Below are 23,591 nucleotides of genomic sequence, written 5' to 3'. Positions count from 1 at the left end.
TGTCTTGGTGAAATCTCTCGCCGTGCTCCTTACTATAGTGGCCTAAATTAACTGCAAATCTGTCCAAGTGACTGTGAAGAATGTACTTTTATGCTCATATTTGCACCTATGTTCTGCAAATTCTTTGGCAAGTTTTCAACCAACTCTTGATAATTCTCTGCTTTGTTGTTTCCCAAAAAAATTCTTAATGACAGAAACATAACTGGTCCAGGTAGAAGATTCAACAGGGTTCATAGATTTTATTAAATTACAGTCATTGAAAAGCCTTCAAATTTGCGGAACAGACACCAGCTTTTATTTTTTTCTATGCTTAATCCTGGAAATGACCTGCAAATATACTGGAAGCAATCTCCATCTCTATTCAAGGCCTAAACGAATTGCTTCAATAATCCCAACTTTATATGGAGAGGTGGAAGTATGATCTTTTCTCGATCAATCAATGGCTCGTTAATGATGTTAGCAGCCCCAACAGCCATAGTTTCCCTGGAGGGGCAAGATTTGTTTACCCAATGATCAGATCTCGCTCTACTGTCCCATAAACATATGAAACACGGATATTTTGTATGAAGCATTTATGGGGAATGTTCAGTTTCAGGGTATATGCAATATCTCAAAAACTAGAGCCAATATGGGAAAACTAATGGCAAGAAAAAAAATGTTGTTGCCCAGTGTTATTAATGGCTTTAGCAATTGTAGCCAATAGGCCAATTACAGCAGGGGTGGGATCTGTACTGGGTCCCTAATAATGGTCTATAGTGACTAGGTTGACATCTATGAATGGTCGACATGGACACCCGCCATGCATTGGACGCAGTGCCTCGCTGTGCTTGGCACACTATTATATTCTCACTCTATGCCCACTTGGATAGTAAAGTATGAAAAAAAATATTTTTTTATAAAAAAAAGTGAAAAAGTCATGTCAACCTTATTCGTGTCAACAATGTCCATGTCACCTGTAAGCTTGTGTCGACCTTCTCTCAATGTCGACCTAGGGTATGTCGCCCATTCTTAGGTGTCAACCTAGACACTGTCGACCATTAGTGGTTGACCTAGTCACTGTTGACCTAGATATTGTCGACCCAGGGACCGCATGCCCTATGACTGTTCATGCATTATCAGCAGAGTGCGCATGTTTCCTAAGAAAAAGATCATATTTTTACCAGTTCACCAGACAAAATCATCCTTTCCCTGGGCAACTTAAATCTCTTCTTTGAATGGTCTGTAGATAGAGAAATACAGGTTATATATACCATAAGGAGCACATCCGAATGGACAGAAAGTCTCTTGTGGTTCCTATCTCCCTCTCCCTTTCTGCCTTACTCGGTTCAGTTCTCATATAGGGCCAGATGTACTAAGCTTCAAAAGTGATAAAACGTAGAGTGATAAACAACCAACCAATCAGCTCCTGCCTGACATTTCTGTCATTTCACAGTCTGTGGCATGACAGGCAGGAGCTTGTTGTTTATCACTCTCCATTTTATCACTTTTGAAGCTTAGTACATCTGGCCCAATATAATGCAGGTCTACCTTCGCTATGATCCATTGAGTAAAACAGTCACCGGGCAGAGAGTATATGCAAAGTCAAAAATGAATGTCTAAGGAGTTAAAGCTTCATTTTTACTGTATGGGCAGCTCTGGTTCTCTGCAAAATGGATATTTAACACCTGTGCTGGACTGGGGCATGAAATACTCACTAAGGAATGCAGTAGTTGTCCCTTTACAAAGGATGGGAAATGGGTGTTTCATGGCCACACACTTTGATTGGCAGGAGAGCTAATTTTGTGCAGTTTCCGCACACAGTGGGGGGCCCACCAAGGATTGTCCCTGGGTATTAGTGGGCCAGTCTGAGCCTGATTAAGGCAGATTATCAGTTGCTTACCTAGTACATTGAACATTCAATAACTATTACACCACGCTTGCACTACCGATGCCAGTGAAATGCTTTAAGTATTTCACACATGTAGTCCTCGTGGTGTCTGCGTTGTGAAGTGCACATAGGCCCTTATTCTGATTGAGTCGGACCGCTGCGTGTGCATTTGGACAGCCAATGTTTGGTGTTTGCGCATGTGCAGAGGCGTTTCTGCTCATGTGTGAACGCCTCGCACGTCCAAACACGGTGTGAATTCCGTGCAGAAAATGATCGGTCGGTCCCATCCGAGCAGGGGGAGGAGAGGGGCACGAAGGGATGTTTTGGATCATTACCATATGCATACGCCCCACGTTTCATGGGCGTTCCCATGAAAATGCTGGGCTTACGTATGGTGATGCCGCCGTGACGCACGTGTGGGGGGCAGGGAGCTGACATAGCTGGAAGCCAGCTGCCCGCTCATATCCCTGCTTTCACACGGAAACATGTCCGAGTGGTCTGGGGCACTCGGTGCTGCCTGACTGCTTGGTCCATTATTCAATGGTCAGCGACCATCGAAGGATGGGGGAGGTTTCCACATATAAGGGAGGTGTTCGCATGAAACATCCGCTCGTGGTCCGTTCGCTCTGCGTTTTACTGCATTCAGACGGTGTGAGCGATCCGTACGTTAGGCGGGGCTAAGAACACTCGGTGGCCATCCGAAAATACGCATCCGACCAAGTCAACTAGAATGAGGGCCATAGTGCTTGTCAACATACTGTTGTTACTGTAATAAGTATATCCTGGAACAATGCTTTTTGTGCCACCAATTTCTTTTAACTTTTAAAATACTTTTTCTATCTTTTACATACTCTTTACACTGAGCACAATATTTTTACAGTTGTAAAAGTCCCACAACATTATAAAACCCCAACAATAGCCCAATCACAAAGTGCCCTTATTATTATGTAATATGGTGCAATCACTGAGATTAAGCCTGTTGAAAGGCCTTTTAAAATATTACTGCATTAAATCTAAAGGCGTAATAGCTAAGATTGTGTCCATTTACAGATATCTACAAAGACATGTTCTCTAAAGGGCAAATTTCATAGGCTCTCCCGCCGGCTTTTTTTTTTTACAGTTCCCGGGCCCCAGGGATCTGATTGCCAAAATCAGAGTAGCGCTGTAGCCACAGTAACAGAGGTACTTCAGACAGAGGTCTATTTACTAAGCCTAGGAGAGAGAAAAAGTGGAGATAGATTAAGTACCAACCAATCAGCTTCTACTTGCCATGATACACGCTGTGTTTAAAAAATGACAGGATCTGATTTATTGGTAATTTATCTCTATCCGCATTATATTTTTTTAAGTAGCATCCCTAACTTTAAGTTGTACGCTGCAAAAAGGGGGCCTGGCAAGGACGTGACCTCATGGGTAGGTGGCATAGTCTCGTGGCCTGAATCCCAATTTTCATCACTGCGGGGTTTCCGGAACAGCTGGTTTGTACCTGTGGACCAGTTGGATTGGAGTGCTGGCTGTATTGTATTGTTTCAGTACAGCAGCTGGTTCCTGTCATTGAATAGGAGTAGGCACTGTGGTGGGTGACACACTGGTGATGATGTATTTGCTATAGCACTTTCTATAGAAAACATGTGCTGCCCAGAACACTATGGAGATCTCCCATGGAGCAACCCATAGACGGAGTGTAGAGAGAAGCTTCCTCTATCTGCAATAGGAGACAGTATCAGAGGAGATAGTTTCTTCACACTGTCGGTGGGGATTTTAGGCCATTGGTGAGTGTACACAGAAGGATTTCTAGGTACTCAGAAACCCTGCCTGTGTGTGCTACCGGGTGGAGGAGAGTGAAGGGCCAGATGTACTAAGTTTCAAAAATGATAAAATGGAGAGTGATAACCCACCAATCAGCTCCTGTTTGACATTTTTCAAACACAGTCTGTGACATGGCAGGTAGGAGCTGATTGGCTGGCTGTTTATCACTCTCCATTTTATCACTTTTGAAGCTTAGTGCATCTGGGCCACCGGTCTCTTTGCATTGTCAAGGCACAATGTGGATAATATCTGTAAAGGGACTTTCACAATTAAATCTCCATTCACTTAGATTACACTTCCCCCACCCATGCCATCTGTCTTGAAATGTTCCCTCTGAGTTTTCCACAGCTCCAGGCAAAATACAATACTAGCAGAGGCGTAGCATATTTGTTTGCTACGGTGCAAACAAAAATGCCATAAAACCCCTTTGCCGCGGGGGGTTATGCCAGTTCTAGCTGGCGTAACCCCAAAGAAACCTATGGGCTTACCTATGTGTCCACCACCAATCCTCGCAGCCCCCCCTCACCTGTGTCTGGACAGCTTCCTGCTGTGCTGCCTGAAGCAGTGACCTCTGAAGGAGGTGGAGCCCTGGCCGAGCAGCAGCCGGGTAAGGGTCCAGGGAGGGAGTGCATATGCGATAATTATTTCTGCGGTATCCGGCGACAGGGCCGGATTAACAATGGGCCTGATGGAGCTACAGCTCCAGGCCCACTCTCCATTTTGTAGCCGAGGACCAGGGCTTTCCAATAAGCCCAGCCCCGCATCGCTAGTCCCCCGGGAACCGGAGATACCGCCAGGCAAACCTGGAACGTTTTCCCCATAGGATAACATGGGACCCGCTAATTCCAACCTCCACCCAGTTACAACGGCTGCCAGTTCCCCCTCCGGCATCACAGAAGCTTGAGGTTGATCTCAGTTGAACCCAAATCGCTGGGCCTTCAATATGATACCTGGTCCATATGGGTTCATTGGTTCTAGAGTTATTGCGGGTAAACCAATTTTTTATCATTTCTGAAATGTAATTTCATGGGTGTTCATGTTGTTTGAGGACAGATTTCTCTGGAACCAAACGGCCCAGTTTCACGGGACTAAAATCATTCGAAGCCTACATGTAAATGGGTCAGTTGGTTCTGAAGATATAGCTGGTTGTTTAAAGGGGGGCGGGGGTGGTTTTCTCTCCCCCTGACACCAGAAAATGCAGGGACTAGGCTGGTGTAAAAGGGGCCAGTCCGTGAATGTCCCTGCATGATCCTGGGACCATATTCCTGGGTAAATCCCTGCATTTTCTTGTGTGAAAGGGGTATTATTTTAAATAGCCGGGACATGCAGTGCTCTGAATACAGCCGGGCAGCCCCCTGCTCTCTGCCCGGCTGTCAATGGCTGTCATTTCTGCCCGGCGGTAGCTGTCCCCCAGTATGTATTCCCCCTTGGCAATGAGCATGTAATCCCACATGTATACAACAGAAAAGGGGTGGAGAGCTGCGCTAATAAAAATATCAAGTACCATGGAAGAATACACTTACACAAAGGGGGTGTTTTTTATATTTTTACTGAATATATTAAATCGTATTTTAATTTTAGGAAAAAACAATTGTACATAAAAAATAGTATAAAAATTCATATACTTTCAAGGTGGCCACCTAAAGACATATATCAATATACATTAGTACATAAAAATGCAATTGGATGAATTATAAACGTATACGTTTTATAGTAAAACAGGTGTTTGTACTACACCCTATAATTTGCAAAAAAAAGGAACAATAAAAGAAACAAATCCTGTCTCCATATATTGGTACCACTTTAAATTTAGTGGTTATAGTGCAGTCACAGTTTGTGGTTATAATCTGGATTGAAAGTGTGTATGCAGACGTTGAATGCGCGTCTCTCACCTGAGATGTACTAATGTATATTGATATATGTCTTTAGGTGGCCACCTTGAAAGTATATGAATTTTTATACTATTTTTTATGTACAATTGTTTTTTCCTAAAATTAAAATACGATTTAATATATTCAGTAAAAATATAAAAAACACCCCCTTTGTGTAAGTGTATTCTTCCATGGTACTTGATATTTTTATTAGTGCAGCTCTCCACCCCTTTTCTGTTGTATACATTTTTCCTCTGATTCTCAGCTGGTTATACTATATTTCCAGCTAGAGATCAGTTGCAGTGTACTCACACTTGTACACTCAGAGGGCTGCAGCTCTTATAGTGTATATTATCTATATATCACCAATTACTGTTTAAAAACACTTTTTTTCTGTGCTATAAATTGCATATAGCGCCCTAATTTCGACACTACATAGTGTCGACCATTATGTAATCCCACATGGCAACGAGCATGGAACTCCTGGAAACGAGCATGGAACCCCTGGCAATGAGCATGGAACCCCTGGCAATGAACATGTAGGTAAGCAACACTTATGTAGTGTTAAAGTCGAGTTGCACACATGCCATTTTAGGATAGTATGGCCGCCATCTTGGTTCGCAGAGTTGCGCAAATAAAGTATTATACCCGAGTCTGTGTAGCAAAGTGGACCATAAGCGCAGCCATACTAATACACATAAATTCATGATACCAAACTTACACCAAATAAAATATAGTTTATTAAAGGTTTAGTGCACCACACATAGGTTAATCAGCAATACACAATTATGTCTGTATAATGTTTAGTATCGTTATGTTCCGTTTCTCATGCGCAGCACTCCGGTCGTAGCGAAAACTTCGCAAACCATAAGGTCCGAGAGTTACGGACAAAATCAATATTCTATGTACTATTTCTGCTTAACTGTATGAGACAAAGGAAATCAAGTTATAACCGGTTCTTGTTGCTTTTTACGACCCCGACGACGATGCCAACACACAAAGGACACTGGAGTACACTCCCCCTGCACCAATCCTATTCATGTGTAATTCTTTGCCCCAATCACTGAGGACTGCACATTCGAACCCTTGACCAATTACAACGGCCTTTGACCCCCCTTCTTGGACCCTATAAAATAGCTATCCCTGAGCTGGCTCGGTCACTTTGGCACCGCATCTATCCCTTGACAGGGCTATAGTTCTATTTGAATATAGCGAGCTCCGACCGGACTGCGCTGCGCTATTCCATGACGGTAACATTTGTATTCCTGTTTATGTAATGTGGCTGATTATATTCTGTATCTGTTTCTGTTCCCCTGTTAGTTTAAAGTGTACTTAGTATTGTTAATTTAACTGTATCACGTGTTATACTGTGTTCTCTCTTTCTGTAACCCCCTGCTGTCCGCTAGGGACTAAAATACACTATTTTGGAGAATCTATCTCCTCACTTTGAGTTATATCCTGGTCTCGTCTATTATTCGCATCTAGCGATAAGGTGTATTACGGACATTGTCCTTAAAAGGTATTCGCAATTTAGGTACTAAGTACTGCGAAGGGATACTCAATTACTGGTGTCAATTAAGCGTGTATAATACATGGAAAAGGTCCGCTACGCTGCTCTACGCTTTGTTCGCATGTAGCTAGGTTTAAAGGGTAAGCAGGTTATGGAAAGAGTACGTAAACTGCGCATTTCACTTATTTTCCTTCTGGTTATATTAATATCAGCATTAACAGTAGCATAATTTTTAATAGGCATTATGGTGTTTGGCATAATACGTAATGGAGATTATGGTGTGAGGCTTAACATGTAATGGGCATTATGGTGTAAATTTTTAATGCGCGCCTTTGGCATGCAATGCCCCTATTTGTGAAGCATATTCTGCATTATTGCTCAATCTGTTTGGTATAGTGCAGGCATGTCCAAACTATGGCCCTCCAGCTGTTGTGAAACTACAAGTCTCATCATGCATTGCCACAGTTTTGCTATTAGGGAATGCTAAAACTATGTCAAGGCATGCTGGGACGTGTAGTTTCACAACAGCTGGAAGGCCACAGTTTGGATATGCCTGGCATAACGTGAATTTTGACTCAATCCATTTGCCATAGTGTGAATTTTGGCTCAATTGGTGTGAATTTTGGCTCATTCCATATGGCATAATGTGTAAGAGGCAAGTACAGTATAAGAGGGTTACTATTGTGTTGCATGATTTGTATAAGGGGTATATGGTGTGGTAAATTTAAGTGACCACATAAAAGGTGCTGAAATGTTGTCTACCCCGCAAGTATCTTAGGACATCGGCATCCTGCGGTTGTACCTTTGGAGGGCACCCGAACAATATATCTCCCTGCATTTTTCTTATGCCAGCCCCCTGCCTTTCCCAGGCATATATAATTAGCTGAAAGTATTTACACAAATAGAGACACACCCATGAGCAGACCACCCAGCCAGAACACTGGTCACGCCTCCCACATTATTAGGTGCTGGCCACAAACCCTATTATTGCGCATAATAGGCTCTTGATCATTTTCAGCTGCAGGCCCATTTAGACCTTAATCTGGCTCTGTCCGGCGATGTGTGGTGGAAAGGGGCAGCGGATGTTAGTGCATCCCGCCCATTAAGAGGAAAGATAGAGCATTGTGTCCCTCCTGGAATGGATCGCGTTGGGGGGTATGATGTACCTGATGCACTGTGACTTGCTCCGCGGCGTAGTGTGTAGCTGCTGGCAGCAGTAAGAAGGGTGCCTTAATTACTCACTGCATACAGAAGCGATAGCGGGACTGGGGCTGTAGCGCACTAGCCGGAAAACGAGCTCCACCACACCGCCCTCACTAGTACTACACTGAATACTAGTGATACAAAGAAATAAGGATTAAAAAGGGTTGAGATTACCTGAAGGGTAAAAAAAGGGGCAGACTAGATGGGCCAAATGGTTCTTATCTGCCGTCAAGTTTGAGGTAACATGTTTAAAAAAATGGGCAGACTAGATGGGCCAAGTGGTTCTTATCTGCCGTCAAATTCTATGTTTCTATGTTTCTAAATTCTATGTTTCTATGATAATATGCATGTTATATTTCCATCCATAGTAATGAAGCTGCAATAAACAAAAAGTAATCACCCACTTTTACATTTTTCATATTTTATTTTCCAATTTCATGGAAGCAGGATGGATTTGTTTGGAAATTCTTACCACTGATCAACACAAAATATTCTGTCATTTTAATTAAGCTTTCTTTCAACTACAAATAAAAGCAGACAATTGTTGATTGCATAAGTATTACATTGATTGCAGAAGTATTCACATTGCTAAGATACATATAAATAAACCGTGCAGCAATCAGTTGTCTTCAGAGGTCATGTAAATGATTGGAGTCGACCTCAACCCTACAATTAAAGTGTTTCAATTGATATAAAAATAAATACACTTGTATGTTAGATGTTCTACTTTTGGTGAGGTCATTTCCAAACAACAGCATCATGAAGCTCAAAGAACACCGGCAACAGTGGAATGAGTAAACTGTAATTGGGAAAGATATAAGAAGTGTTTAAAACTGTTAATATACACTGAAGTCAATTCATAATGGAAGCATTAGGCAAAAACTACCAAGAGGACAATGGCTGCTCTGACAGAATTACAGCAGAAACACCAAATGCAGGGGAACTCTGTGGCCAGATGAAACCTTCTGACAATCCCAGCCCTATGATTACAGGAAATGAGATGCTTCCCTGCAGGGGAAAAAAAGATTTTGCAACCTGGACAAAACCTAGGAGAAAATTTGCCGCAGTTTGCAAGAGACATATGGCTTGAAAGAAGATTTATATTGCTGCAGCACAATGAATGATAATACCTAATAGTAAAATTGTACATGCATGCATAAAAAAAACAATACCCCGGAGTGGCCCAGTTAAAGCCAGACCTTAATCTTATCTCAAATTTGCAGAATGATTTGAAATTAACCAGTGGGCCACATCCAAGAGAATACAAGCAGAATGAAAGGAAGTAGCAGCAGAAAGAAAGAAAAAAGTAATGCCACTGTGAGGCCGGTTTCACACACTCCGGCTCCTGCCGGACGGTGAAATCCCGCACAGGCCGGGTTGGCTGGAGGCCTGTGGGAGGTTGGCTAGAGGCCTGTGGGCACAACATCGCCCAGGTGACCTGGGCGCACAGAAGGGGACTGCCTCTACTGAGTGTGGTGAGGTGACACTACTCAGTGTGTGACTGCAGGAACCAAGGGGACAAATTACAACACAGGCAGCAGCCAAACTGCCGACTGCGCTGGGCTGGTACTGCAGATGTGTGTGGGCTGGGGCGGCTGTGTGCTGCTGGCTGGCTCTCGCCTCTCTGCCTGCTGGCCTGCCTGGCTGTGGAGTGGACTGGGGACAAGTTCACACAACGTGACAAGAGACAACTGCTGCCAAACAGGCCACCGGGCGCCCGCACAACTCACTGCCACGCCACGCCGTCCGGTCCATCACGTCTGACACAGCCAGGCCCTCACGTGTCAGGAGGTGGTGAGGTGTGTCAGTCGTGGAGTAGTGGAGTCAGTGACACACACTCTGTCTCTGTGTCCGTCCTGCCTCCCTCCTCCTCCCAGCGAGTGCCGCGGCGGAGTGACTGTGTCACTCATCACTTGCAAATTCAAACACACTGAAGGAGTAGGGGACGGCCCGATGTCACCACCCCGTGGCCGCCCCCCCCCCCCCCCCCCCCCCCACCGGCTTCAAGGTTATCCTCAGTGCGTCCTAAGGGTATGTTTTTACCTGGGGATGGCTGCCCGGCGCCCGCAGCGGCACCGCTGCCCGCTGCGCATCAGTATAAGCGGTACCGGCCAGACAGGGGGATCATTCCCGGACATTGTATAGTAAACAATCTCAATATGTATAGTTTGGAGTAGAAAAGGGAAAGGGGGGCTTGATAGATACTTTCAAATATATCAAGGGCTTTAACCAGGTCCATTAGTTAAATATTCTTCAAATGAAGAGAAGTATTAGAACATGAGGACATGCAGTGACACTGGAGGGAGGTTCTGGGAAAATCTGAGGAAAAATTACTTCACATAAAGAGTAGTGGACAAGTGGAATCGCCTCCCATCAGAGGTGGTAGAGGCTAAGACAGTTGAACAATTGACACATGCATGGGATAGACATAAGGACATTCTTACAAATTAATAAGGATCAAATAGAGTTTAAGAGTAACAATATGGTTAAATAATTAAATAAGCAAATTTCCAGACATTTAAGATGTTACATCACAGAATATTTTAGTATGTAAACCGGGGCAAAGGGGGAACTGGGGTATGTCAGGGGTGTTATTGACTGTATGACAATCATCTTTGGTAATAGGCCAATTCACAAACAGAAATGCACTGCTAGGTAATCATTCAGTGAAGGTGCTCCCTAAAGGGGTATACACACGGGGCGATTCTGCTAAGCGATTTTGACTACATCATCAAAATTGCATAGTACAGTAGGTTTGCCTAAATCACCCCGTGTGTTAACAGCGGGCAATAGCGAGGCCCCCCAGCGTTGCTATCGCCCAGCCAAATAGTGAGTGCAGGCAAGAATATTCTTGCTACACTGTATATTTGGCTGCAGCTCCCGGGGCTGGCAGGATGTAGTAAGTAGGGAGGCCAATCCCGGGGCATTTTTTCAATCCCGGGATTCGGGATTGAAAAATGCTCAATCCCGGGATTCCCGGGATCCCGGGATTGGCCTCCATGGTTAAAAAAAAAAGAAAAAAAAACACGTCCTGACACGGCAGACTAATCCCCACTATCCCTCCTGCTCTGCACTGCGCTGTCACTTACACGATGGTGGTGACAGGTAGTAGCAGGACCATCTTCAGTGGGCATGCGGCTGGGAGCTACTCAGCTTGGCTGGGAGCTGCTCAGTGGGCGAGCGGGCGGCTAGGAGGTCCTCAGTGGGCTGGTGGGCGGGCAGCACAGAGCTCCTCAGCAGGCGGCTAGTTGCTGCTCAGCAGGCGGGCGGGCGGCTGGGAGCCTCAGCGGGCGGGCGGGCGGCTAGGAGGTCCTCAGCGGGCTGGTGGGCGGGCGGCTAGGAGGTCCTCAGCGGGCGGCTAGTTGCTGCTCAGCAGGCGGGCGGGCAGCTGGGAGCCTCAGCGGGCGGGCGGCCAGGCGAACAATTCAGAACAGTGTGCTACTGTGCTGCAGCGGAATGACGGCGGCCGGGCTGTGCAGCGTGGTGTGATGTCAGGGGTCACGCTGCGTAGCCCGGCCACCGTCATGCCGCTACAGCACACACAGACACTGTTCCAAACAGCCGTCTGCTGTTTTTTTTACAATCAGGTACGAATCCCGCAATCCCCGGATTGGAAGGGTCAATCCCGGGATTCAAATCCCGCCATTTTTAGGCCAAAATCCCGGGATCCCGCCGATCCCGATCCCAGGATTGGCCTCCCTAGTAGTAAGCTGTCTCTCTAAAGCAGTGGTCAGGGAACAGGGGTAAATTACCCCAAATTGGGTAAGAATGAAATTCCTGGGAGTAATGGATGGTAGCACTGCCGAGACAAACCCGAGCATGCATATGAATCTATATGCATGCCCGGGTGTGTCTTGGCAGCGCAACCGTCCATTACCCCCAGGAAATAAATTTCAGTGCATATAAAATCTGTACATAGATTCTATATGCATGACCGGATGTGTGTGTTACAGTACTGTATGATGCCCAGGCCCCGCCTCCAAGTCCGCCCACTTCTTCAGTAGAGCCGACTGAAATGTAGAACCACCTAGAACTCGCATGGCTCCCTGCGCTCGCCATGCTTCGGGCACACTATTTTGTATTTTTCCGACCATGCCCTAGTGGATGGTAGGGCATGAAATACCGCCTGTCTGCACATGTCGGCTCAAAAAAAAAGTGGCAAAACCCCACGTCAACCTTTTGACTGTCAACCTAATGGCCCTGTCGTCCTAATGGCCCTGTCAATTTAACCCCCCCGGGCCGCTCTACCAGGTACTCTTGCGGGCCACCTGCTTATTCACCTCGGCTCATTCTGCTGTAGCCGTGGCTTTCAGAATATGGCCGCGGCTACAGTAACATGGCCGCAGAGGCGTAGCGAGGACGGCGCCGGTGGAGCACCAGCTCCGGGCGATGGAAGCTATCCTGGCGCCGGAGCCATCCCAGCACCGCCAGCTCGCCCGCTCCATCTCCCCCGCTAGCTCCTGGCTCGCTGCGGCTCGCTGTGTGCGCCGTGCGGGAGACGTGATGCTATTTAAAATTCACGTCTCCCTCTGGACCACTAGCCAATAGGCGCTTGCGGTCCAGCAGCCAATCAACTGGTGGCTGCTAGACCGCGAGCGCCTATTGGCTAGCGCGGTCCAGCGGGATATGTGAATCTTAAATAGCTGGCGCAGCAGCACACACTAGTGCACTGTTACAGCGGGGAGCCTGGGCAGCGGGCAGCGGGCAGCTGGGGGGTTCCCACTGTCAGATGTCGCGCGCAGGGGCGATCCGCGGCACTGCTCCCCTCTCGTGACAGCCATCACAGCCGCTGCAGGCTGTGACAGCTGAGTCCTCTGACTTGATTGAGCAGCCTGCACAGGGAGTGCAGACTGGTCAGCCGCCGCAGCTAACATCATCATCCCGCCCACCCGGCTACCAATGTGCTGGTAAGTTGTGGACATCAGAAGGGGGACCATGCTCGAGCTCCAGTCCAGTGTAAAAAACCTAAAAGAGGTCCAGACTCACCACCCTGGTGTTGGATGGTATGGGTATGTTGGGGACAGTGAAAGAGTAGGGTGTGTAATTGGGAGTGGTGTAGAGGATTATGGAGTGAATGTGGCACAAACAGGGGGACTAGGGTGTATATGTGAGTAAAGCTTTATAGGGGGTCTGTGGGTGGAACAGGATGTTTGTGGTGGGGATAGAGGGTTATGGGGTGTATGTTGGGGGACAGGGTGTTTGTGGTGGGGATAGAGGGTTATGGGGTGTATGTTGGGGGACAGGGTGTTTGTGGTGGGGATAGAGGGTTATGGGGTGTATGTTGGGGGACAGGGTGTTTGTGGTGGGGATAGAGGGTTATGGGGTGTATGTTGGGGGACAGGGTGTTTGTGGTGGGGATAGAGGGTTATGGGGTGTATGTTGGGGGACAGGGTGTTTGTGGTGGGGATAGAGGGTTATGGGGTGTATGTTGGGGGACAAGGTGTTTGTGGTGGGGATAGAGGGTTATGGGGTGTATGTTGGGGGACAGGGTGTTTGTGGTGGGGATAGAGGGTTATGGGGTGTATGTTGGGGGACAGGGTGTTTGTGGTGGGGATAGAGGGTTATGGGGTGTATGTTGGGGGACAGGGTGTTTGTGGTGGGGATAGAGGGTTATGGGGTGTATGTTGGGGGACAAGGTGTTTGTGGTGGGGATAGAGGGACGTGGCAATGAGGTCTTTCTTATATGGAATCAGTATGGGAATTCTGTAAGGGGCAGTAATATGGGCAATGTTTAAGGGGCACTACGAGGGGAATTATGTGTAAGGGACATTACTACGGGCGTAATATATCATGGGCATTACGTTTGTGGCATAATGTGTAATGGGCATTACATGTGGCATGATATGTAATGGGCATTACGTGTGTGGTAATTTGTGTAATGGGCATTATCATGTGTGTTATAATGTGTAATGTGCAACACGGTGTGCACCAATGTGTAATGGGCATTCTGGTGTGCGCCAATGTGTAATGGGCAATATGGTGTGCGCCAATGTATAATGGGCATTCTGGTGTGCGCCACTGTGTAATGGGCAATATGGTGTGCAACAATGTGTAATGGGCACTATAGTGTGCAGCATAATGTGTAATGGGTACTGCAGTTTTTGATAATGTGTTATGGACATCACAGTATGCAACAATGTCTAATGGCCATAATGGTGTACAATAATGTGTAATGGGCATTACGGTGTGTGGTATAATGTTAGGCCGCGTCCCCTTTTCGCCTCACAAGAGCCCCGCCTACTACAAACCGGGGGGGGGGGGGCGTGAAACATGCCCTTGCTCCTGGCACCGTGGCACCTAGCTACACCGCTGCATGGCCACCTGCATGATGACATGTCCAGGGGGAGGGCCATGTGTTTAGTTCCTCCTGGCAGTGACAGACAGGCAGCGGGGGAGTTGTCATGACGCCGACACCACCTACCTGTGCATCTGCTGGAGGAAGAGCCGGTGGGTGGTAGGCAGAGGGCAGACTGCTGAGGATGGAGGTTGAGCCAGACAGGAGGAGCAAGCCTGTGGTGTGCTGGTAATATTATTTTTAAACAGGGAGAGAAGCCTGTGGTATCCTGTTATTGTTATCATATAGTGGGAGCAGCCTGTGGTCACAGTGTGGTGTTGTGGTAATATTATTATTATACAGGAGGAGCAGCCTGTGGTGCCCTCCTGTTATTATTATGCAGGAGGAGCAGGCCTGTGATGTCCTGGTATCATCATCATTATTAATATTATTATTATTATTATTATTATTATTATTATTAATATACAGAGGGAGCAGCCTGTGGGAGTACTTCTGTTATTATGCGGGGGGCATCCTGTGGTGTCCTTCTGTTATTATTATGCAGGGGGAGCAGGCCTATGGTGTCCTGGTATAATTATGCAGGAGGAGCATCCTGTGGTGTCCTCCTGTTGTTATTATTATGCAGGGGGAGCAGGCCTGTGTTATCCTGTTATTATACAGGGGAGCAGCCTGTGGTCAGGGGCGTAACTATAGCACCGCAGCCCCCGCGACCGCGGGGGGCGCTATGCATGTGCGGGCGCCGGGGGCTGCAGTGCTATAGTTACGTTACACCCCGCCGCCCGCCGCACCATCCCCAGTCTTTACCTGTGCAGGTGGGGGGGACGCTGCGAGGCGGCTGGGGGGACAGACGCTGCGGGGGACACAGCTGCGGCAATTACTTACAGCTGAGCCGGGCAGGGGGAGCCGGGAGCTGTCTGTACTGAAGAAGAAAAAAAAAGCCCATACAATGAATGGGCAGCCTGTGATTGGCTGCTAAGTGCTCTCTCAGCCAATTGCTGACTGGCTGAGAGAGCGCTCAGCCAATCACAGGCTGCCGATTCATTGTATGGGCTTTTTTTTTTCTCCTTACGTACTGACAGTGACAGCTCCCGGCTCAGCTGTAAGTAATTGCCGCCTCTGTGTCCCCCGCAGCGTCCGTCCCCTCAGCCGCCTCGCAGCGTCCCCCCCCACCTGCATTGACGGCTGCCTGGGGGAGCGGCAGGCGGGGGGGGGCGGCAGGCGGCGGGCGGAGGGGCGGGTGAGTGGCTGGGCGCCCTCCCTTTAACGGCGGGGGGGCGCCCAAAATGTAATTATGCCACTGCCTGTGGTGTCTTGTTGTTGTTATTTTTATCATATAAGGGGAGCAGCCTGTGGTGTTGTTATACAGGATGAGCAGCCTGTGATGTCCTGTTTTTTTTTTTTTTATATATACAGGGGGAGCAGTCTGTGGTGTCCTGGTATTATTATACTCCAGTTGGTATAATCAACTCCAGGCCTAATCTTTTTTATTAATAAGAAAAAACCTCCATTTATTGCTGTTACTTATGGGCCAGTGCTCTGGACTTGACCCCAGGCTGTATGTTGCCAGCCAGCCCCTACTCCTGTCAAGGTATACCAATCTCTGGCCTAGGGGGGGGAAATTGCACAGACTGTCACTATGGGCAGTATTCAATGTGAAAAAGAGATTTTTTCTCTCGCCATGCACTCGCCCTGTTCCGGAGGGCTCGCTGCCACTCCTGCTCCCACTATTCAATGTGGTTAAGACTCGCCGCCACTCACGGCGAGTCTTAACCCCTGCAGTGGACGAGCGTCCGCGGCAGGGGGCTGGCAGGGAGCTGGGGGACGTTGGCAGCCAGGGAGATTAAAGTCTCCCTGGCTGCCCCAGAACATATGTGGAGGGGAGGTGAACTCCCCGGGACCCAGGCAGCACAAGCTGCCCCCCCTATAGCCAGCGGGGGACCCAGTATTCACTGCACCCGATCGTGCATATGTAATGATCGGATGCAGTGAATATATGAATATCTAATGAGCGGCTCGAGAGCTCCGGCCCCCTGCTGGCTGCTCTGTGTAAAAATAAAAAAAATAAAAATTTAAAAAATATTTTTTTTTATTAAATATATATTCATGTGCTATAAAATGCCCCTTCACAGAAAAAAAATCCTGATTTTTTTACACCAAAATTAAAAAAAAAACTTTTAGTTTAAAAGTTCACATTCCACTTCTCCATGAAAAGATGGAGAATTGCTACACGGAGAGACACGGCGAAAATCACTTAAAAAGACGGCGAAAATATCACATTGAATAGGGTGGTTCACTTTTGGAGAGCAAAATGCTCCTTCCAACGCGAAAACAGCACAAACTCGCCATAAAACAAGGCAAATTTGTCTCACTGAATACTGGCCTTTATCATCTTGAAATACTGACACTAATAGTTCCCTGGACATAACATTATCAATGGCTATACCACACACAGCCTGGCAGCCATTGATGATGATGATGATGATGATGATGACCATGTATGGCTGTTTGGCACAAATTTTGTACCATACAAAGGCAGACATGGTAATCATCATCATCAATGGCTGCCAGGCGGTATGCCATACTAGAAGAATATATCATTCATTTCTTGGGGTAAAGTGTGTACAGGTATTACAATTATATGATGTCCTTTGTTTCACATCAAGGGTGTAACGTCGGCGTATCTAAATATATTTTGGGGTAAAAAGGTGAAAAAGTTCCCTGACCCCTGCTCTAAAGGCTTAACTACATCTTGATGCACATGCCGATGCTGAGTCCCATGTGTACATAGCTTTAGAGTGTAGTACAATAAACATGTTTATCGAAGGAAGCATAAAACAGTAGGAACTCTTCTGGGTTATGGTGTATTATGTATACAGTGTCTAGTTTGACAGTCAGAAATTTGTCAACTGAAAAAGGTCGACATACATAAGGTCAACATGGACAAAAGATCGACATGAGTTTTCTTTTTTTTTCTTTTTTTTTGTTGTCTATGTCAACATAGGGTTTTTTGGTGTCTACTGTATGTCAACATGCGCTCGGCACACTATTATATTATATATATTATATTATATATAATCTAACTATATTCCCACTTAAAAGGTAAATTATGAACAAGTCAGTAAAAAAGAAAAAAAGATTCATGATAAACTCACGTCAACCTTTTTCCATGTTGATCTTTTGTGATTGTGTTGACCTTCTTTCCCATGTTGGCCTATTGTATGTCGACCTTTTGACTGTTGACCTTATGACCGAATAACACTCATCTGTAGCGGCATTCTGCCTATTAATGAATTAAAACATAATTTTTAATATAATTATGAATAAGAAAACGTGGTCTGAAAGGAGCACATGGTACAAAAGGAAAACAAACTCATACATTGTAACAAGAAAGGAGTGAATTTACACAAATGTGTTGCACTACATACTATGATGGTGTATCTTCAGCATCGCCCAGTATTCTGGTGAATATAGAGGGGGTGTTTCCAACCTGACCGCAGCCCTGTGATTTCACAAGGCAGGCAAAATTATCGACTGCACAAGCGTTCGGATTGTGATGGGCATGCAACTGGCCAAACAGTGAAAAAATCCAGTGTATTTTCTGACTGTAAGCTATTCGTAAGTAAATTGACATGAAGCCAGCGTTTGAGGGTGGTAACCTTCCTCCTTCTGGGCGTGTCAGGGAAACACCATTTTCTCTGACACGCCCAGGATGTGTGAAGTCAGCTCCAGCCTTGATGAGCCTGTTTCTAGTACACTGACTGAGTAGGTCCTGGGTTGCGCACAGACTGCACACGCTGGGAAAATCTTATGATGGTGCGTTAGTTGCGATTGGATTGGCAGCTAATCGCCGATTGCTGTGATTTTGCGCAAAACATTTGCAGCCTACAGTAGGTTTCTCTCTAGCTGCACAGTGGCTTTCTGGTGGCTGGGCACTGCTAAATCACCCTTACAGTGATCAGGCCTGAATAAACTCCATGGTCTGGAATCCTTCCTAACATTGTGTTATTGTAATAAAGTAGAATGTAATGGTGTGTACACACAGGTACAATCAGCCTCGGGATCGCATGCAGATCTCACAGATTATTTACCTTGCGATCCCGATGCGCGCTCCTGTGACAGCACAAATTGAAACCCAGATAGACGGACAGCAATGACTATATAGTTCAAATCTAATGTAGATTGCATGAATTGTATGTAAATAGTACAGAGTTGGCAAAGAATATATAGCAATCAAATTTTAAGTCGAATAGCAAGGGAATCTCACCGTGTGTACACAGCATATTACACATATGATGCAGACACATAGAAAGATAGAATTATTAGTTGTGGAATGTAGCAGATTCTTGTTAAGACAGAACAAGAATGAAGCAGCGCTAATCCATAGTAATAAGTGTATGCATCAAGTATAAATTTAAATAAAAATAACAATTTAATGACACATTAAAAATACATATATTAGCATGCAATATTAAGATCGGGGGACCTGTTGGAGTGATAAAAGTCACCACTGGGGGGTTGAAATAACCTGCATTGATCGAAACTTGCGTCCAAATACAGAGAAAATCCATTGAATGGTTAGCCTGAATCTGCTAGTGGTATCTTGGTTCCAAACCCGTTGGCAGAAGATGTTATAGCCAGCCCGGGGGACCTTTGTAGATGGCAGTTCAATAGGTCAGGTTTGAAAACAGTTTTGGTACTCTGATGTTGATTGAGGGACGGGATCAAAAGATTAAGCAGGTGGTCAAACTACTCTCCAACTGGTGATGGGTTTCTTCTCCAACATCAGGTCCAGCTGGACCTGATATTGGAGAAGAAACCCATAGTATCAAGAAAGGTGTATTTATAATTTAATTAAGAGTATTTTAGTGGTAAGAATTCCTGAATAAATCACAATGGCCCCCCCAAAGGAAAAAACATATGCGCTAGCCCTCACAGTAACAGTAGAATAAAAAATGAAAGACAGTGGTTTCCTACACATTGGTCCTCACAGCAAAAAATATATACATTTGTACTCACATGGAAAAAACAACCACCAGGGGCGGGCTGGGCCGGGGGGCAGGGTGCCACGTGCCCCCCAGGCCGGCGGCCAACTTCCTGTAGCCGCGGCCGTATTCTGGAAGCTGCGGCCAGCGCAGGAGGGCTGCCTGGAGGAGGTGGATGGTGATCCAGCACGGCCCGCAGCCAGTGACTGGCTAAGCGGCCCGGGGGAGCAGGAGGGCTGTCGGACCCCACCGGACACCCCCCCCCCCGCCCAGCAGCAGCAGATGAAGAGACAGCAACAATGGTGAGTTGCTGGTGGGAAATTCTGGCACTGTGGGGCATATGTGTTTCTGGCACTGTGGGGGCAAATGTGTTTCTGGCACTGTGGGGGCATTTCTGGCACTATGGGGGCATATGTGTATTTGGCACTGTGGGGGAATATCTGGCACTGTGGGGGCATATGTGTCTCTGGCACTGTGGGAGCATATCTGGCACTGTGGGGGCATATGTGTCTCTGGCACTGTGGGGGCATATGTGTCTCTGGCACTGTGGGGGCTTATCTGGCACTGTGGGGGCATATGTGTATTTGGCACTGTGGCGGAATATCTTGCACTGTGGGGGCAAATCTGGCACTGTAGACATCACATTGTGCGGTGTAATGGGCATCATGGTATGGGGCGTAATGGGCATTACGGTGTGGGGAGCATTGGGTAATTGCCATCACAGTATGGGGTGCAATGGGCATCAAGGTGTGCGGCATAATGTGTAATCTGCAGGTACACAATACAATCAAGGTACAGGCCAGGTCCCCTTATGATAGGCCACACGCCTAATTTTTCAGCTCACCTCCGGCGCGCACAAGCATTCAGTCTTCCAGAGAGATGGGGGGTATGGGCTAGTTGCCAGCCAGCCCCTGACAACCACACATTTTGACTACAAAAAAAAACCCACCAAAATTAAAAAGGCCCTTTCACACCTTCAGGACCTAGTGTACACTAAAGTTCAAAAGTTTTGGGTAACCCAGAAAATGTTTTGTTTTACTTGCAAAATGACTTTTATTTATCAAATGAGTTGCAAAATTAATAGAACATGTAGTCAAAACATTGACAAGGTTAGAAATAATGATTTTCATTTGAAATAATATTTTTTTCCTTCAATCTTTGCTTTTGTCAAAGAATGCTCCTTTTGCAGCAATTATAGCATTGCAGACCTATGGCATTCTAGCGGTTAATTTGTTGAGGTAATCTGAAGAAGTTTCACCCCATGCTTCCTGAAGCACCTCCCACAAGTTGGATTCTTGCATACCATATGGTCAAGCTGCTCCCACGACAGCTCAATTGGATTGAATTGAGATCTGGTGACTGCGCTGGCTAATCCATTACAGACAGAATATCAGCGGCCTGCTTCTTAAATAGTTCTTGCATAATTTGGAGGTGTGTTTTGGGTCATTGTTCGTGAGGAGGAAATTGGCTCCAATCAAGTGCTGTTTACAGGGTATGGCATTGTATTGCAAAATTTAATGATAGCCTTCCTTATTCAAAATCCCTTTTACCTTGTACAAAGCTCTGACTTTACCAGCACCAAAGCAGCCCCAGACCATCACATTACCTCCACTATGCTCGAAAGAAGGAGTCAGGCACTCTTCCATCATCTTTTTACTTGTTCTGCGTCTCACAAATGTTCTTCTGTGTGATCCAAACACCTCAAACTTGGATTTGTTTGTCCATAACACTTTTTTCCAATCTTCCTCTGTCCAATGTCTGTGTTCTTTTGCCCATATTAATCTTTTCCTTATAATGGTCAATCTCAGATATGGCTTTTTCTTTGCTACTCTGCCTCGAAGGCCAGCATTCCAGAGTAGCCTCTTCACTGTTGACATTGATACAGGTGTTTTGCGAGTACAAGTTAATGAAGCTGACAGTTGAGGGCCTGTGAAGTATCTATTTTTAAAAACTAGAGACTCTAATGTACTTGTCTTCTTGATCAGTTGTGCACCGAAACCTCCCATTTCCCTTTGTACGCTGGTTAGAGCCTGTTTGTGCTGTTCTTTGATGGGAGTAGTACACATCATTGAAGGAAATGTTCAGTTTCTTGGCAATTTCTTCCATGGAATAGCCTTCATTTAGAAGAACAAGAATAGACCGTCGAGTTTCACATGAAAGTTCTCTTTTTCTTGCCATTTTGAGAGTATAGTCGAACTAGGGTGGCTATTCCCAGGATCAGGATTAGCAGGGTCCTGGGATTTGGCCCCTCTAGTGCCGGGATTTCAATCTTGGGATTGCAGTTCCTAAACCCGGAATTTTGGGATTAGACTGTGCATGCTGTCCCTGGCAGTGCGGCTCTGTGCAGCGTAACGACGGCAGAGGTCATGCTGAGCAGACCACACAGCCACCTTGTCCTGGGTGCACTTCCCTCCCGCCTCCAAGAGCACGCCCACCCACCTTGGCTGCATTCAACCACTCACCAATCCAGCTCCATTCTTCCGCCTACCCGCCCAGCTCCATTCGTCTGCCCACCTCCATTCACCCGCCCGATCGCCTGCCAACCCACCCGGCTTTATCCACATCGCCCACCTGCCCGGCCACACCTCACATGTAAGTAAATATGTGGGACTACTGGGGCAGGTTTTTGTATTAGGGAAGCCAATCCCGGGATTGGGCATTTTTCAGTCCCGAATACCGATTGGTATCCCTAAATCGATCCCGCAAATGTGATGCTCAAGATACTTAACTAGCTCAAAGGAACAAAAGTTTTATAGCTTTTTTAATGAGCAAACCCATTTTCAGCTGTGTTAACATAATTGCACAAGGGTTTTCAAGGGTTTTCTAATCATCCATAGATAGCCTATATACACGTATGTAGATATCTCTTTCAAAAGCAGATGTTTGCAGCTAGTATAGTCATTTACCACATTAACAATATATACAGTGTATTTGTATATATGTATTTCTAATTAATTTCATTGGAAAAAAAAGTGCTTTTTAATAAAAATAAGGGCCTAAAACTTTTGAAGGGTAGTGTAGGTAGAATTTCCAGCACTCTTATTTGCAAATGTGCAATTGTGAAACGTTCTAAAAGCCTCACCATCACATGTGTTCCCAATAAGTGTATTCAGAGATAGCTGTTGCATTAGAACTGTACTCCTTTCTTGGCTGCAATCCCAACTAAAGATCACCAGCCACAGAAGACACGTATAAATGAATTGTACAAGTGCTCTGCCTCCCATAAAAGCTAGTGCAATTGTTGATGGTGCATGCAAATTTGCTTAGAAGCATTGAAAAATTGCACTGCGCATGGACATTGAAAGATGGCAGGTCTTGCAGAGTTGGTGCACGCTGTCACTACTACATAAGGGAAATGCTGGACATATTTGCACCACTGCAATGGCGCAAAAAGTCACAACCACATATACATCAGTGTGCACCTTTGAACCAGACCCTATGTAAATAGTGAGCTAGGTAGTTGTAATAGTCAGATATAGGGCCTCATTCAGATCACTTCGTACCGATGTTGCGCATCTGCGCATGCGCAGGCGGGTATCTGCGCACCCATGGCGGCGTGGGGGGGGGGTGGAGATGGGCGGGGGGGCGCCGGGCTGCCCCATTACCATATGGGAACGCCCAGCGTTCCATGGGCGTTCCCATGAGAATGCTGTGCGTTCTCATGGTAATGAGGCAGTGACGCGGGTGTGGGGGTGGGTAGCTGACATCACCGGATGTCAGCTGCCCGCCCATATCCACGCCAGAGTGCACGCAAATGTAAGTAACTGAAAAGTCACTTATATATGCGTGCACGCTAAACATCATTCGATGGTCGGTGACCATCGAAAGATGTGGGCGGTTACCCGAGCCATGCGAATGGATGTTTATGCAAAACATCCATTCGCAGCTGTTCGCGCGAAGCCGCACTTTGACGGGGGGGCGGTCGTTTGCCGGGCGGGGTTTGGTGGACTCGCAAGGCTGCGAATTCGCAGCCTTGCGAATCAACCTGAATAACCCCCATACTCTCAGGACATTAGCCCCAGCCTGCTAAAGGACACAGGGAGGATTTAGGGAC

At 46.4% G+C, this 23,591-nt stretch overlaps 1 protein-coding gene across 1 annotated transcript in view; it reads left to right on the top strand.

The window, feature by feature from the left end:
• Nucleotides 1-23,591, top strand: part of HCN4 (hyperpolarization activated cyclic nucleotide gated potassium channel 4) — a 99,815-nt gene that overhangs the window by 61,914 nt on the left and 14,310 nt on the right. The gene's annotated exons all lie outside the window — the stretch shown is intronic.

The sequence above is a fragment of the Crinia signifera genome, chromosome 4 (genome assembly GCF_055691185.1).
Source record: "Crinia signifera chromosome 4, ASM5569118v1, whole genome shotgun sequence".
In the NCBI taxonomy this organism is placed as follows: domain Eukaryota; kingdom Metazoa; phylum Chordata; class Amphibia; order Anura; family Myobatrachidae; genus Crinia; species Crinia signifera.
This window is presented reverse-complemented; position numbering and strand designations above follow the sequence as displayed.